The 17,897-nt window shown below is 42.6% G+C and overlaps 1 protein-coding gene across 5 annotated transcripts in view; it reads left to right on the forward strand.

The window, feature by feature from the left end:
• dtd1 (D-aminoacyl-tRNA deacylase 1) overlaps positions 1–17,897 on the forward strand; it is a 208,729-nt gene that overhangs the window by 163,966 nt on the left and 26,866 nt on the right. Inside the window, exons 6-7 of one of the 5 annotated variants that reach the window (XR_011355991.1) lie at positions 6,980–7,433; positions 11,416–11,513. The exons of 2 other annotated variants lie outside the window; for them this stretch is intronic. The gene's annotated coding sequence lies outside the window, so the exon portion shown is untranslated. Of the gene's footprint in view, positions 1–6,979; positions 11,514–17,897 lie in introns of those variants that run through there. 2 more of the 5 variants (XM_069932343.1, XM_069932345.1) reach the window with 2 other exon arrangements.

Consider the following 17,897-nt stretch of genomic DNA (forward strand, 5'->3'; position numbering starts at 1 on the left):
GAACTTTAGTGCAACACTGGGAGTAAGGTGCTTCAGAACATTGTGGAAGTCATTGGGTAAATGGAGTTCTTATACTTTATATCAACGGTGTGGTTCTTCCCCTGTAATCTGTGCTTTCTCCCACATTTATCAGCAACCCCGATTCAAGTTAAAGTTTGCATTTAGTATCATGTGCACTGAGATACAGAAAAAGTTTTGCCTTGCATGCTATCCAACAATCCACCCATATGTAGGAACAGCAGAATAAAACAGTGCAGTGAGTAGGGTTACAGTGATCTGTTCTCCTCCCACTCTCCTGCACCAGGAACAAGGTCCAGTCGCCAACTCACCAAATTGGGTGAGGAGAATGCCCCAGAGCAGAGAAGATGGTAGACTCCACCCTGATGGTACTTGGGATCAGGATCCAACCTGGCTTACAAGCGCTTCCAGTGATGGTCTTACCATAAGAGGAGAGAGCATCCTGGAACTGGGATCTCCTGTTGAAATCATGCTGGATTGTTTAACCCCAACCCCCCCCCCCCATCCCCCACCCCATTGCACGTGCCACCCATCACTCTTCCAACCGATGAGTTCGAGCTCGAGTGCTCTTTACTTTTGACCATTGGGAGTTGGGGGAGGGCTTGTGCTCTGAAGTCCCTCAGCTCTGACTGCTGTTGCAACACTACCACTCTCGGGTCTGGTGGGCAACACACTTGATTGGATCTGACGGCAGGCTAACAACTCTCCTCCCTTGTGGGGAGGAGTGAAGGTAAGTTTTAGGTGATTTCTGTTAGTTTGCATTAATTGTAATTTAAATGTGTTAAATTTCTTATTTTAAGTGCTTTTTTTTTTAAGCTTTTTGCAATAACTTTTTTTGTATCTTAACAGCATAGCTCTCTGTTTAGGAACAGATCATTTGGTCCATTGTGTCCAACCAATGAGTAATGGAGACACAAAGTCTCCCACTCATTCACATCCCTCTCCCTCTCTGATGCAGCCTCTTCCATCTGTAGTTCCCCTACAGGATTCTTCCCCCTCCGTCTCCCCTCTTTGAGTCCATCTGGTCCCATCTGTCCTTCCCTAACAACTCTTCCCCAACAGCTCTCATTTTATCACTGACACCTTGTGTCGGATTCCAGCACTGACGACCTTGGTCTTGATACCACTCCGCTACACACCTTCCAACTTGAATGACCCATCTTCCACTAACTCTTTTTTTCCCTCTTGACTCTCACACGCTCTCTCTCTCTCTCTATCTATCTATCTGGGATCTCCCAAGTAACTGTTTATCATCCTTCACCACTCCCAGGTTCACCAGACCTCCTACTGGCACCAGTCCAAATCCTTTCACTCTGTTTTCAATTCTATCTTGCTTCTGTACACTCAGTCACGATAAAGGATTCCTGGCTGAAATGTCAGCCATTGCTTTACCTCCCACTGCTGCTGGTCGACCCACTGAATTCCTTCAGCAGTTTGTTTGTTCCAATGAAAAATAGACTTCTGGTTAATCCGATCACCCACCACCACCACTGCAGCCTTGTGGGGTCTTCAAGAACTCACCCAACAATTTTAAGTGTGCTGAAGAGTCTGCTTCCACCAACCTATTTGTCAATGGGTTCTTGAACCCCACCCATTTGGATTAAATAAATCTTATCAACTGCCCTCGAATCCAACCACTGATTAACTCTCTGTCCCACTGTCAGTGCTGAAGGATTGTGTCCTTTCTGCTCCACTCTCAACCTTTTGAACAGCTATATAGATGGGAGGGGTATGGAGGGATATGGTCTGGATGCATGTCAATGGGACTAGACAATAATAGTTTGGCATAGACGAGAGGGGCCAAAGGGTCTGTTTTCTGGGCTGCAATATTCTACAATTCTATTGCCCCAAGCTGATTTTTGAGGTGTTGGATGTATTTTCAGTCATACTTGCGTTGTCTAGAAGTGGCTTCAATATCTCCCGTCAGTCCCAAGGACACTTCATTCCTCATAATTTCAATGCTCCCAGCCCTGGAAACATCCTCTCCAATCTCCACCACACCCTTTCTTCTTGTCTGTATTCCTTTTGATCACATTTTTGAGTGAGTGCGATTGTTAGAGAATTTGTAAACATTTCAGCTGTGTGCAAGCATGGCTACAGTGGCTATTGAGGCATTTCTGCAGGACTGGAGATCAGAAGGGAGCACTGAGGCAAGAACCAGCTGCTTCCTTGGGGCTGAGAGTGACAAGCCCAGAGAAGCCTCTTGCCCTTTCCCTGGCCTCTTGGTTACCCATAAAGATCACCCCCAGCTCATGAGATCTTGTGTCAAACTCCATTGCCTGAACTTGAGGAACTGAGTAACAGGGAAAGGTTAAACAGGTTGGACTTAGAGGAATGAGAGGAAATTTGATAGAAGTATACAAAATGAAGGGAGATAGAGTAAATGCAAGTTGGCTTTTTCACCAAGATTAGATCAGATACAAACCAGATGATATGGGTTAAGAGAGAAAGGGTAGAAGTTTAAGGGGGAATTTGTTCACACGGAAAGTTGGGAGTGTGGACTGAGCTACGAGAACTATGAGAGTAAATGTGGGCTCAGTTTTCACATTTAAGAAAAGTTTGGACAGGTACATAGATGGGAGGGGTATGGAAGGATATTGACTGGCTGCAGGTCAGTGGGACTAGACAGAATGATGGTTCAGCATAGACGACAGGGCCAAAGGGCCTGTTTTCTGTGCTGTAATGCTCTGTGGCTCTCTGGTTCTGTTGTCCCAAGTCATTTTTGAGAGGTTGGATGTATTTTTCAGTCATGCCTGTAATGTCTAAAAGTGGCTTCAGGTATTTTTCATTCTATTGTCCCATCTGGGAGATGGTTTGAGAGGTTGGATGTATTTTTCAGTCATGCCTGTAATGTCTAAAAGTGGCTTCAGGTATTTTTCATTCTATTGTCCCATCTGGGAGATGGTTAATGTTTCTCTCCAGAACACCAATTGGTGAATTGAACTTGAAATCTGAGCTGTATTTCCATGTGTGGGGATCCAATAGCACACAGAAAGCCTAGTGTCCTGGAAACTTCTGCAACATCTCCTGAATTAGCAGATAACTATCCGGTGTCGTGGACCAAATTATCTGTTCCTAAACAGAGAGGTATACTGTTAAGATACAAAAAAAGTTATTGCAAAAAGCTAAATAGAGCACTTAAGGGAAGAAATTTTACACATTTAAATTACAATTAATGCAAACTAACAGAAATCATCTAAAACTTACCTTCACTCCTCCCCACTACAGGGAGGAGAGTTGTTAATCTGCCGTCAGATCCAATCAGGTGTGTTGCCCACCAGACCCGACCGGCAGTGCAGCGTTGGAACAGCAGTCAGAGCTGAGGGACTTCAGAGCACAAGCCCCCCCCCCCCAACTCCCAATGGTCAAAAGTAAAGAGCGCTCATGAGGCACGACTTGAACTCATCGGTTGGAGTACGAGATGCTCGAACTGCGTTCCAAGTCTGGTGCTTGGAGGGATCTTGCAATTAGGGTTGTTGTGGGCTCCAAGGGTGAGAACGAGATTGGGGACAACAGTCACAGGTTGAGCCCTGGTTTACTCACAGTCCCGCTGACGGGATTGGAAGGGAGTTACCATTCCTTACTCCCAGGAGGAAGAAACCTGCTAGCAACACCCTGAGGGCATGACAGGAGGGTGCTGTCCACCTTGTGGACCTGATTCTTCAAAGGGACAGTTCATCTCATCACCCAGGAAAAGGAGAAAGGATGGTTTCTCCCATCCTGAAGTGGTTCCTCAGTCCTACCAATCCGTCTTCAAGTCTTCCCGCACATCAATCCTTGCACTGATTTATCATGTCCTCACAAGTCAACCTGTCCATTTCCCTCAGACAATCAAGCCTATCGTTATGCATTCTACCCCTTGACAGTTCACCATCCTCCTCTATTCATCACTTTCCTTCACATTTGCATATTGATATTTTCTTGGATGCTACTGCCTTCTCACTGTTCTTCCGTCGAAAGCACACTTAGAATGTGCAGAATGCACCCTGCTTTTAAGATGGGGCACTCTGTCACTCAATTTATCTAAATACTTCATGTTCTCCACAGAGACACCATCTCTGAGCTTGCATAGTGAATGAATAAAGTTGGAAAGCTGTTAAAATGATCCACTAGTTGTCTCTTGGATAATCTACACAATGCCACTAATAACTCCAACAGAGATTTCAGGATTTTAAAGTAAATTCTGTTCCACCTGAAAAGGCTAAGGGGAATAGATGCCTGTGAGGGAGAGCTTGTCAATACATAAGGAGGGGAAGGATTGGAAGGGTATCTTGGGGGAAGAGCTGAAGTAGGTGAGGGGTGACACAAGACACTGCATGGATCCTGACCTAAAACGTTGAATGACCATTTTACCCATAGATGATTCCTGGCCCGCTTGAGTCTCTCCAGCAGCTCATTGATTGTTGGAGATTGCAGCATCTTCAGTTTTTTGTGTGTCTCCACTCCCATGGATCTGTTGAACCCAATGTCACGTTTCAATTAATAACTGAGAATTTATTGCCATCTCCAAAAGTACAATGTGCAGACGCAGTAGAAGTTTTACAAGCTGCAGCTTCCCACTTACATTAAACACACAAATAAGAGTTCAGTGAAAAGAAAAGTTAACTCATGCCTCTGCTTGTGAGACACAGGAATGGCAAGATCACTGGGGCTATGCTTCTATTCGAAGCCAGCCTTGGAGACAACACACAGCTATTTCCTGTCTTTTCCTGGAAAAGCATAATGCTGTCAGATTTTTCCACACCTTTGCAGGTTGAAGCAGAACAGTCAGTAGTGAATAGAAAAATCTGCAGATATTGTGAAGGCAGGAGCATTTGCACAGTCCATCGATGCTCCTCATTTAGTGGCCGATAATGGACCATTTGTAGCGCATTCTGTCTTTCCTTTGGTTCTCCCAGTGGCAGTAACACTGGTCTCAGTCTGGTCAACCGAGTTCACATTGCATGGAAATGGAGCGAGACTTTCATTGTTCAAAGGAGAAGGATTGAAAGCCTGCTGCATTCCAGCGGGTGGGCTCTGAGTAACTGGCACATGTCCACTTCAAGGGGTTGAAAAGTCTAGGGGAAAATTTTGAACATTTGATAGCTAAGCCAAAACTGGAGATTTATTAACTATTGAATTATAATATCTTGCATTCTATGCAAGTTGAGGCACCACCAGGTCTTATGTTCATTGTTAATTCTCGTAATATACCATATTTCCTTATCATTAAGAAGGAGATCATTCAGCCTATTGAATCCATACTTTCTTTCAGAGCAGTCAAATCAGTCCCATTCGCCCCACTCATTTCACTGTAAACTATTCTCTCTTATTACAAGCTCCCATTTCATTTAGTGTGACTATCACTTTAAGAGTTAATACGGGCTGCAACCATACATAGGTGTGGAGAGCCTGGATGGCATCATCAAGTACAAACTATAAACAAAGTTGATGGTCTGGAGGAAGAGAAAGAACAATGGTTGTTTATCCAGGAAAACAGATGGTGAGAGAGTCATGGGAGTGGGACACTTAAGAAATAGGATTTCATTGTTGACCACCAGCCAGTGATGAACACAGAGGTGGAGTGACTCTGTGTGAAATGGACAATTTAGCTGATTCTCCCTGTCAGGGGAATTATTGAACCACCATGACCAAAGGAGAAGTCACTCTGAATCTGAGTAAAGGAAGCAAGGGAATTGCATCAAATCATGACCGAGGTGATGGACATTTCGAAGCATTGTAGAAGTCCCTTGTTTTGTTTCCCCTAAGCAAGGAAAAGGGGAGTTGTGACAACCATTCGTCCAAAAGGATATTTTTCAGCAAGAAACTCAACAAGGATTCATGAGTTTTCAGCAGCCCAGTCACTCAGTCTCTCCCACCCGCTTCATGATTACATCTGGACACAAGTTTAAAAGTCTGAGTTTCAACACAGGATTTCTAAGACTGAACTTTGGAATGACTTCCCAGAATTGTGTCTAATTTGTAATAGTTTGGGTCTCTCTCTCTCTCTCTCTCTCTCTCTCTCTCTCTCTCTCTCTCTCACTCACACACACACACAAACCCATGTCTATTTGTGCATAGTTGGATTAATTTAAATAAGATGTTATATTAATAGTTACAGTATAAATAAATATAATGTTTTTAAAGGAAAACAATAATGGTCTATGGATGATTTTCTAATGCTACTGGTCTGGGATATAACGCTCTCAAACGTCATTCAACTCTTCCCAATCCTCAATTCTCCTGCCACTCACCTAGATTGGGGGGTAATTTACAGCATGTCTTTGGGAGCTGGAAGGAAATAGATCGAAAGAGTGCCAAGAAGATTGACAAGGATGTTTCCGGGACTTGAGGAACTGAGTTACAGGGAAAGGTTAAACAGGTTAGGACTTTATTCATTTGAGTGTAGAAGAACAAGAGACAATTTGATAGAGGTGTACAAAATTATGATTGGTATAGAGTAAATGCAAGCAGGCTTATTCCACTGAGGTTGGGTGAGACAAGAACTAGGGAACATGCAGAGAACGGTGTGAGTTTAGGATGAGATGCCAGCTGAAGTGGTGCATGTGAGTTCAATTTTGACATTTAAGAAAAAATTGGGGATAGGGACATGGTTGGGAGGGGAATAGAGGGCTCTGGTCGGGTGCAGGTCATCGGAACTAGGCAGAATAATAATTTGGCATAGACTAGATAGGCTGAAGTGGAGTGTGTGTCAGATGGCTCTTGGAGCACCAGGGCAAATGTGCAGGATCAAATCTGCTTCACGGGTGCTGTGGAGTCAGTGGCACATACTACTCTGCCACTAGCACTGCATTTGTTAAAGTCCCCAGTATATTGGTGATAACGTCTCGGTGTTTAATTTGTGTAAATGCAGCTACGCTAAATTTCTCCAATGAAAGGTTTAATGATGGAAGTGGGAGGTGTGAGATGATCTTAAAAATATGCACATCAGGCTATTGATTTTTTTTTTCTTCCTCTTTAGCTATGGCAGGTTTTAAGAGACTTTCTTTTGGGAACACTGCACTGGATTATGGACTGATTTCATGGAATATTTAAAATGCATTGACCTCCGTTCATTGTGTAAGACATCAAGAGTACAGAAGAGGAAGAGAAATTAAATCAAAGAGTGGCTGAGCTCTTGAAACCTGAAATGTAGCTACGATTAAAGTTGTTGAGAATCAAGTCCTACGAATCCTTAACCCTGATCGTTTTTGCGATCTCTGAAAATTTCTTGTTGAATATTAGCCCATGTTCTTTCTTCACAAGGAATTGTGAATGTTGATTTCTGCAGTCGTTTTGGCAGTATAGCACAAGCCTGTGACATTTCATGGACACTACATCAAGCCATGGAGCACAATTGGTGACAACCATTTCATGAAACTTGGAGAGCAGCAAGTGGCCAAACTGATAGACTGACTATTCAACTGATGAGATTGGTATGAGAGTTTGTCTTGCAGTGCAATTATCCAGGAAAAAAATCCAGTGGCATTGGATCAGTTCTGGGGGAGTGCTCTCTGTAAATGGCATTTATGATGTCAGTATGATACTAAATATTTAAGGATTAAACATATGCTTTCCTATTCACAGTTTATTGGGGCATCCAGCAGAAGCTGTGAATTTGATAACAGAATTTCTCAGTTTTCCCAAACCTTTCCTGGTGATATTCACACCTTCCTAGACCTCCTCTCTGTAAATCCATCCGACACTTGCTGCCTTCACTTCCCCCTTTGAATATGTTCGCATTACAGGGAGGTTAAGCCATCACCAATAGCAGTAGATGCTAGAAAGACAACTAATGAGTGGGAAAAACAAAAGGATTGTTTTAAAAAGAAGACTGCAATGGGAATGAAGCCAAAAGAATGGTTGCTATTTCAGGTCAGAACTCTTCATCGAGACTGGAGGGTTTTGAAGGGTTCTGGCCATAACATTGACCATTCTTTCCCTCCCATTGATGCTGCTTGGCCCGCTGATTTCCTCCAGCAGGTTGCGTGTTGCTCCAGATTCCAGCATCTGCAGTCTCCTGTGTGTCTCCAAGCTTTCAAGGTGAGCAGTGATGCTTTGTCTTTACAAAACAAATGGAAAGTTCAAAGCCAGCAAAAATCACAGAGGAAACATGTAATGTTCATGTGACCCCTTCAGGGCTTTCTATGGGATCCAAGTTATACCCAGATATGGCTGCTTGGAAGAATATGAAGCATATTCCTGCAGAAATTTCAATGATCACCTCTTTGAGTTAATGAATTTGAAGACATCTTTGATGTACTTGCATTTAAACTTTGCAGATTTGTGAGACAAAGGATTTTCTGATCCCAAAAGAGCATTCAGTCAAGAAATTTGGCAATGTGCAATGTGCACTGAAAGTGTGTAAAAAAACTGTCCTCACACTAAACAGCATGTGGGATGTTATCTGTACACTGAACAGTGTGTGGGATATTGTCCTTGCAGCACAGAGAAGGTATGATGGGAATTTGCATTGTTACTCATTTCCAGCTAGCAGTACTGAATTAGAGTCCAGGTTATATATTAGATCATATTATTGTAGACCTAGTACTGTGACTTGATGGGACACCATCAGTCATTTGGCCTAGCTATATACCACTCTGCCAACAGCTCTGGGGAGTTGGTGCTGCTAATCAGGCATTGTGACACAAGAATTATGCCTTGATGATTTGGGACACTCTGCACAGTCATGTTACAGTCATCAATGATGTAACTGCCTTCATGGCTTACTCTGTAGCGCTCCGCAGTGTCAGGAAACAATTGCCAAGTCGTCCCATTGGAATCAGAAAGCAAGCTGATCAGGTCCAAGGTAAAATTTCTCATTGAATCTATAGGAAGTAAAGGATAACCAATGTTTTGGGCCTGGAAAACCTAAAAATTTTGATTACCTTTTCTTTCCTCTGGATGCACTGCGTTACTCTCGCACATTTGTGAATTGCACTTGCATCTGCAGATTTTCTTGTTCAACAAATTTCTCATTGAATGGTACAAATTAGGGGTTTTGAATAGAAAGTTTCCCTTGGTGAATATCCTTTGACATGTTAACCCTTCTGATGCTCTTCATGGAAAATGGGATTGCAACGTAATATTGGTCCAGTATAATGCATGTTCTCTTCTGTGAACAGTCTGTGTTTCCCAAAAGGAAACTGTTATACCTCATTTCCTGGAGTGGATTCTGTAAAACACAAAACTGTTGTCCTAATCTGAAAGCTGTCTCTATTTTTTTTGTGGTGATTCATAACTTTTTTGTAAATGTATGTGAGGACGTAATCGCTGTAATTGAATTCTGAAGATCTCTGTTTGATGTGAAGGAGGCTGTGTATCTGTCCCTCATCTCACCTGAGGAGTGTACGTGTAGCGATCATCCTTACTTTGGATGATGTACTTTCAATAGCTCCATGAATTTGATTCAATATCTGTTTTGGTTTCATGGTTCATATAGAGATTAGTAATTGCTAAGACATTGATCTTCCCAGAGAGCCAGTCTATCTGAGTAATCCACCCAGTGAACTAATCCAGTTCAGTCATCCAATCCACCAGTGAACAAATGCTGTTCGGTCATCCAGTCCACCCAGTGAACTGATCTAGTTCAGTCATCCAATCCACCAGTGAACAAATGCTGTTCGGTCATCCAATCCACCCAGTGAACTGATCTAGTTCAGTCATCCAATCCACCCAGTGAACTGATCCAGTCAAGCTCAGTAAGCGGGCCATCTCTGGTGATCTAATCCTCCCAGGGAGAGAACATAGCTTGGCGATCCAATCCACCCAGGAATCATTCCAGTTCAGCCACTTGGAGACACAATCAACCTCCATTGTCCAATATAGTTCAATTATCCAATTTAATTATCCATTCCCCTCAGTGACCTGATGGTGCTCAGTGATCTGGTCCACCCAAGGAAACTGAAAAACGGATGTTATTCCATGATACTAAATTTCTCCCCCCCCCCACCCCATAGACTTTATTCACAATTTTTTTTTGCTAAAAGAAACCCGTTCAAAGTCTCTTTGCACCTTCATTGTCATGTCCCTACATTCCCATCTTTGTATGTTGTAACATACCCTCTCTATTTACACCATTGCCTCCACTGAGGCATCTTGTGTGACTCAATACAATTCAGTGATCTCGTGCATTTGGGCCATTCACTGCAATACAGCTCTGCATGCCTCTAATGGGGAATTTATCTTTAACTGTGGGTTTCCAGGAATATAATTGGCCATTCAGAACAGATGCTTTGAAAGCCCAATGGTCCTACAGAGATAAAAATTTTGATTAGCATGAGTGCCGCAAACACCAAATCATTTGGAGTTGAAAATTATGTGAATATTTTCTAAGAAATATGCACATCTCACTTAATTCAAACATTTAGATCTTCTGTCTTCAAAGCATGTTACTTTGTTGAAGTTACCATGGTGAATTGTAACTGGGTGGGGGTGGGGAGTACACGATCACTGTTACACAGGGGTGTGTGCTGCTTTTTATTTGCTCTGCATATAAAATACAGAAGGTGTGGTAATTAAATATTTTCCTTGGGATCTTTTCACCCATTTCATCAACCTGTTCATGAACATCATGTCCAGAAATGACATAGCAGGGGAAAAGAAACAGGCATTATTTTGTGAACAGTTCTCAGATCTCTGTTACATACAGTTTTTAATTACTGATTTTGAACTATGTTCATTCTTGTACCCAACCTTATGTGACCTGACAAAGTATTCCATGTGACAGGGTTTAATAACCTTTTCTAGTATGTACACTCCTCTGTCAGCTATGGTGAGCTCTGAGAGTGTACAGCAATTCATTCCTGGTAAATTCTAACCAACATCCCATGCAAATTTGTTTCAAGGTGCCTGATCAAATAAATGCTAAATGTTACGTCAGGAGTTTTCCAGAGATCTCTTGTCCACCACATCTTGGTGGAGGAAGGAACTGTCCTCATCGTGCACCATACAGAGCAACAATGAAAGTTTCCAGTGACAGAAAAATGCGAGGTTGCAAATATCACTGGTGCACAACCCAACAGTTTGGGGCCCTTAAAAAGGACACATCTGTCGCTGTTACCAATTGCTGTTTTAAATACCATAGATTTCCCATTTGAGATTCTATTCACTTTGGAGTGAATTTGGACAGGCTCATTTTAATTGAATCTTTTATGAGAAAAGCATTGGTGCAGAGTTTTAACAACCACCTTGTGTTCCAGACCAGAGGTTTGTGTGAAATTGATATGACAAACAGCAGATGTCCAATGTAATGCTGTAAGGGGAGGCTTTTTTTGAAAGGGGATTTTACAATTTTAAATGCAGAGTTTATGAACAAGAAATGAATGCTCAGTTTTTCCATAGCAATTCTACTCCTGTGGTTACTGGGTAATGGTGTTTATACCTATCTTGAAATTAATTTCTTGCTTTGTTTCACAGAGTTTGGGATATGCAGTTTTGGATGAAGCATGGGGTGAGACAAATTGTATTTCTGCACAAACCATCCATAATAAATGTTGTGTTTAACTTTGTACAAATCTGAATTACTTTTAAGATAATTTGGTTGCTGTAGCCTCTTCTGTATACACCATTGAAGTTTGCTCTCATTCTTTATCAGTGCAAACCTTGGGCATGTTCTTTCTATCTCGGGAAGCCATTTCAAATGTCTCTACATAAATGCACTTAAATGTAGATGCACCAGTAGATTATAAACCATTTGCATTGAACACATAGATCAAGATACAGTGAAAAGCTTTGTTTTATGTGCTATCCAGGCAAGTCAACTCATACTTGTGCATCAGATTGTGCATTAATAAAATAACAGAGATACAGTAAGTCAAAAAATGTACAGTATAGTACTACAAATACAAAGGTTAGGGCATAGAGAAAATGACAGTTGAAATAGTGCAAGGGCATAATCTTTTACAAATGTGAGATCCATTTAATACTCTGATAGCAGCAGGAGGGAAACTTGAATCTAGTGATTAATGTTTTCAAGCTTGTGTATCTTCTGCTTAATGGAAGTGGGCCAAAGAGAGTGTGACTGAGGTGCATTGGTCTTTTATTATATTGGCAAGTTTTCTGAGACAGTGGGGGGGGGGGGGGTAGAGACGGGGTCAATGGACGGGAGGTTACTTGTATGATGGCCTGAACTGCATTCACAACTCTCTGCAGTCTCTTGTGGTCTTGGGCAGAGCAGTTACATACTGATCTGTGATGCATCCAGACAGGATACCTTCTATGATGCATCAGCATATGATGGGAAGAGACCTCAAGGACATGTTGAATTTCCTTGTGCTCCAAAGGACGTAGAGTTGTTGGTGCGCTCTCTGGGTTGTAGTGTTGACGTGCTTGGACCAGGACATAGTTGATGGTGATATCTACTCTGAAGATCATGGATCTCTCCACCACCTCCACCTCAGCACTGTTAATATCTACAGGGATGTGTTCTTCTCTCTCTTTCCTGAAATCAATTACTAGTTCCATTGTTTTGCCAATATTGCAGGAGAGTTGCTAACACCAGACACTCTCTCCTATCTGTACTCTATCTCGTCACGGTTTGAGATCCCGTCCACACCCACCTTTTTCAGCAGTGGGAGCTTGCTACCAATCCAAGTCAGGGACCAAGTGGTTCCCAACGGAAGGGAGCCAAGTGAAGCACTTCGTTGGTCATAAGGCATGATAGCACAAAAGTTTAGCTGCATACTGATTCAGTCCTCCATCTTTCTCTTGTGGTAATTCTTTATGGAGACCAACTCCTCGAGAGACTGATAATTGTTTGTTTTTATTCTGGTTTGTTATATTCCAGGGACTGGATATTCCCTTGTTTTATAATCTATTCCTGAACCTGGTTACTGTATAGGAGAGGACAAAAGATAATGGTCTAATTTCAGACCCCAATCAATCATTGATTTGGCAATGCCTTTCCAAGAAAGATGAGTCCTGGTATCATAACTTTCAAACTGCACATGCATTAAATAATAAAGAGTCATTCCTGATCTTTAATGAAGGCAAATGCGATGGTAATGAAGGAGGAATTCATGTCTCTGAGTCAACAGTCCAGAAGGCTTGCTGTCGAATCAGATACAATTATTCCAGCATATCGATGACACATGCTAGGTTTAAAAGAACTCCTACTAGAGTTCTGCAAAATGAAACCAGGTCCCTCTGCCTCCCAAGTCTACATCATTGATGAAGCACCGATTTGTACCAATGCTATTTTTATTTTCCCTACATTCCCACTAACCCACCCCCACCCCCCTCAACCTTATGAGGGTATGCTTGACAACAACCAGTTAACCTACAAGTCCCTGTGTCTTTGGGCAGTTGGAGGAAACTGGAGCACTTGGGAAAAACCCACATGGGTGACACAGTTAGCATGGCGGTTAGAGCCAAGCTGTCAGTGCCAGTTATCTGGACCGAGGTTCGAATCCCATGGTCTCTAAGGAGATTGGACAATGATGAGTTTATTGTCATACACATTGTCCAATGTACATGTGCACTGAAATTCTTACTTGCTGCAGCTGAATGTACTTTGTTAAAAAAAACAACTGCATTACATTAAATTAACAATAAATGATAAATACTGAAGGTAAATAATAAGTATTCATAGGTTACCATAGTGCAAGAGAATAAAGGCGAATCCTTAAGGTAAGGTCATGTATAGCTCAGAGAGTGATGCAGGCCTGAAAAAAGCCCTTCAGCCCAAGTTGTCTATGCTGAGCAGGTTGCCCATGTGAACTAGTCCCATTTGCCTATGTTTGGCCCATACCACTCCAACCCTCTCCTATCTGTGTCCCTGTCCAGACATTGTAATTGTACCCACCGCTGCAGTTTCCTTCCTCAAGTTGAACATGAAGGAGGACCCTCAAGCAAAGTGATCACGGCAGCATGGCCCATGGATACTTCTCAGTCAACATCACCAGAATGCCATATGGGTGCTCGTGTTATGGGTTGCAGGAATTTGCAATGTGGAAAACAGGCTGCTGTTCACCAGTCTCGACAGTTCTGGATGCCCATTGGTCCGATAGTGTTGGGAAAGCAGCTTATGAGCAGGATGAAACTGCCTTGAATTCCATTGTCAGTTTGTTCCCAAGGGACACCAGGGGTTTGATGTTCATGGTGAAGTGCAAAATATCAGACTCTGAATATGCTGGGAGGTGCAGCAATTGTGTGGCGGGTTGGTGGCATTATAAAACATTGGACTTAAGCCCTGGAGTCTGAAGCCCAGCTTCTCATGTTACCCCACGCCAGATAGAGGTAATCTTAATGCTCCACCATTGATCAGTCTTAAACCATGACCCCTACATTTAGCTGAAACGCTCAACTAATTGAGTTAAACAGGAAAGTCAGCAGACACTGGCATTGAGTGCAAAACAGAGACATGATGGGGAAACTCAGCAGGTCATGCAGGCTCCATGGGAGGTAAAGGGGAACCAATATTTCAGGCCTGGGACCTTCTTCAAGGTGAAATCCCAGGACCAAAATGTTGGTTCCCCTTTACTTCCCATGAAAGCTGCGTGACCTGCTGAGTTTCTCAGGCACACTTAATGATTTCATTGTGCAGTGAACAAAAAAAAACTACACAAAGTAGAAAAGTGTGAAAAGCCAGAAAACAAGGATGCCACCTTTCCCAATCAGAATCACATTGGGCAAGCAACTGCAATTTTAAAAAAATCATTCAGGTGATGCAGGGTGAGCCAGCATTTAATTGCCCATCCCTTATTGCCTCTTAGAAGATGGTGGGGAGCTGCCTTCTGAACCGATGCACTCCCGAGGTATAGATGCACACACACACACACACACACACACACACACACACACACACACACACACACACACACACACACACGCACACACACACACTGCTGTTTGGAAGGGAGCTCCAGGGTTTTGACTCAGTGACGGTGAAGGATCACCGATATATTTCCAAGTCAGGATAATGTTTGGCTTGGACGGCAACTCCCAGGTGGGGGTGCACCGATGGTTTTGCCTTCCTTATCCGTTCTGCTGGTCGAGGTTGTGGGTTTGGAAGGTGCTGTCCCAGGAATCTTGGTGAGTTGCTGCAGTACATCCTGTAGACAATACAAACTACTGCTATTGCGTGTGGGGAGTGGAATGAGTGAATGGGTATGGATCGGGTGTCTATCAAGCAGATGATTAAATCCTGCATTCATATTAATAATTTTCCTTAATTATTCCACTGTATTTTGCAAGAGAAATCTTTTATCAGGAAGTGCTGATTTAATTTTGGTCATGAGCTCCATTCAAAACATCAGAGATAGGAGTAGGATTTGACCATCTGGCCCTTTGATCCTGCTCCACCATTCAACAAGATCATGGCTGATCTGGCCATGGACTCAGCTCCACCTACCTGTCTGTTCCCCATTATTTCCTTTAATTCCACTATGATGCAAAAATCTATGGAACTCAATTTATTTAGGCGGCCTCTCCTGTTTCCTTGGGTAGATTCACTTCTCTCTAGTAGAAGCAAGTTGTCCTCATCTGTCTTAAATTTATTTTGTCCCCTGTTCTCACCTGTCAGTGAAAACATCCTCCTTGTTTTAATCATTTATTCTGTTCATTATTGTATCTGTTTCTATTAGCCCCCCCCCCCCCCCAATCAAATCCTTTTGAACTCCAGTGACTAGTCCCAGGCAACTCAATCACTCTTCATAAGCGAATCCCCTAATCTCTGGAATCAAGTGCAACACTGTTTGCATTGTGGTTAGCCCAACGCCGTTACAGTGCCAGCGATCGGGACCGAGGTTCAAATTCTGTGCAGTCTGTAAGCAGTTTGCAAGGGAGGGGTCCAGAACTGCACACAGCACTGCAAGTGTGGCCTCGCCAGTACCCTGTACAGTTCAGCAAAACCTCCCTGCTCTTCAATTCAATCCCTTCAGCAATTTTCTGCAGCTCATAAAAAAACTTTTAAATCAGACTCTGTCGATTCTATGCAGGACAGCTGCTAAGTGAATGTCGTATTCACTCTGGATACCACCTTACTATATGACATTTACTGACAAGTTGTGATTCATTAGTTATTACACTGGAATAATAATAGAGTGACTCAAATATTATGGACCAGTCTTGATTAATATTCATTTGTCTTGATCAAAAATTGAGCATCACTCTTTATTGTTGAATGAATCTGAGTTCTCTTTTGCTTACTCCATGTGCAGCTGTTGAAATGTTATGATCACGAGCTCAAGCCCTTCAGTAGAATTTAACAAAGTATCATTATGATTAATATACTTGAGTTCTTCTAATTAAAATAAATTAGCAACTAAAGTTTAAATGGAACAGCAAAAGAGGAAAGGTTCTTTACCTGCCTCTCGATTGGGTCAATGGGATATTGGCATGAAACCAGAAACCATCTTGTCCTGAGTGTTATTAATGCCAACTACTGCAGTCTGTGCTCCATGATAGATGACCATCTATTTCAATGCATCCAAAAAAATTGAGCATCTGTTACAAATACAATTATTAATAGAATAGAAACTGTTAAGTGAAAGAACAGCCAATCAACTAACCATTGCAACTATTGGTGTCTGATAAATGGTGTGTCAAGGTGGAAGCTCTGAAATGGTCTACTTTTGATAGAAATAATTAAAACACTTCTCACCCAAGGTATAATCAATTGCAGGATTCTGAGAAGCAGAGGAATCACAGTGTCTCTGTGTCTGATTTTGAGAAGTATTTCTGGATATGATATAGCTATTAGGAAAACAAAGGGAGGTTGTATGTCCCCTCAGCCCTGAAGAGAACACTCCAAAACTCTTCACTCTTCTTAAAAAAAAGCTTGAATGAGCAGCTCCTTATTTTTAAATAGTGAACCTGGTTCTAGAATCTCCCACAGGGAAAAAAACCATCCCCTCCACACCCGTCTGTCAACATCGCTCAGAAGAGTATTCTTTCTTTCTTTGGCTTGGCTTCGTGGATGAAGATTTATGGAGGGGTATGTCCACGCCTGCTGCAGGCTCGTTGGTGACTGACAAGTCCGATGCGTGACAGGCAGGCACGGTTGCAGCGGTTGCAAGGGAAAATTGGTGGGTTGGGGTTGGGTGTTGGGTTTTTCCTCCTTTGTCTTTTGTCAGTGAGGTGGGCTCCGCGGTCTTCTTCAAAGGAGGTTGCAGCCCGCTGAACTGTGAGGCGCCAAGATGCACAGTTGGAGGTGAGATCAGCCCACTGGCCGTGGTCAATGTGGCAGGCACCAAGAGATTTCTTTAAGCAGTCCTTTTACCTCTTTAGTGCACCTCTGTCTCGGTGGCCAGTGGAGAGCTCGCCATAGAACACAATCTTGGGAAGGCGATGGTCCTCCATTCTGGAGACGTGACCCACCCAGCGCAGTTAGTTCTTCAGCAGCATGGATTCGATGCTTGCGGACTCTGCCAGCTCGAGTACTTCGATGTTGGTGATAAAGTCATTCCAATGAATGTATATGCATCAGTTAACTTCCTTCTGACCCCTTCAGAGCACCAGCAGGTGCAAGTTCTATCTTGTCCAACCTTGCATATAAAACAACTTCCATGTCCTGGGTATTAGTCCAATCTATCTTCTCTGAAAAGTTTCCATCACATTAAATGAGGACTTTAACGCTGCACACAGTGTTAAAGATGTGGTCTCAACATTTCCCAACTTAACTAGCCATTTATCTTTATTTCCAATTCCTCTCCCAATAAAGCTTGACATTTATACTCTAGCCATACCCATGTATTATTAGTCTTTTGTGAAACATGGACAGAGAGACTGATTCTTCTGTAACTCAATGCACTGCAATCTTTCACCATTTGGATCTGTTGTATGTGGATTGTCTGTCTGTCTGGAACATTGTGGATTGCGTATGGTTACATGACCTCCCTGTCTGAAACTTAATTGGAGGTTGCATCACCTGCTGATCAAGATTGGACTCCGGCCACCCA

The sequence above is a fragment of the Narcine bancroftii genome, chromosome 4, assembly GCF_036971445.1.
Source record: "Narcine bancroftii isolate sNarBan1 chromosome 4, sNarBan1.hap1, whole genome shotgun sequence".
NCBI lineage: Eukaryota > Metazoa > Chordata > Chondrichthyes > Torpediniformes > Narcinidae > Narcine > Narcine bancroftii.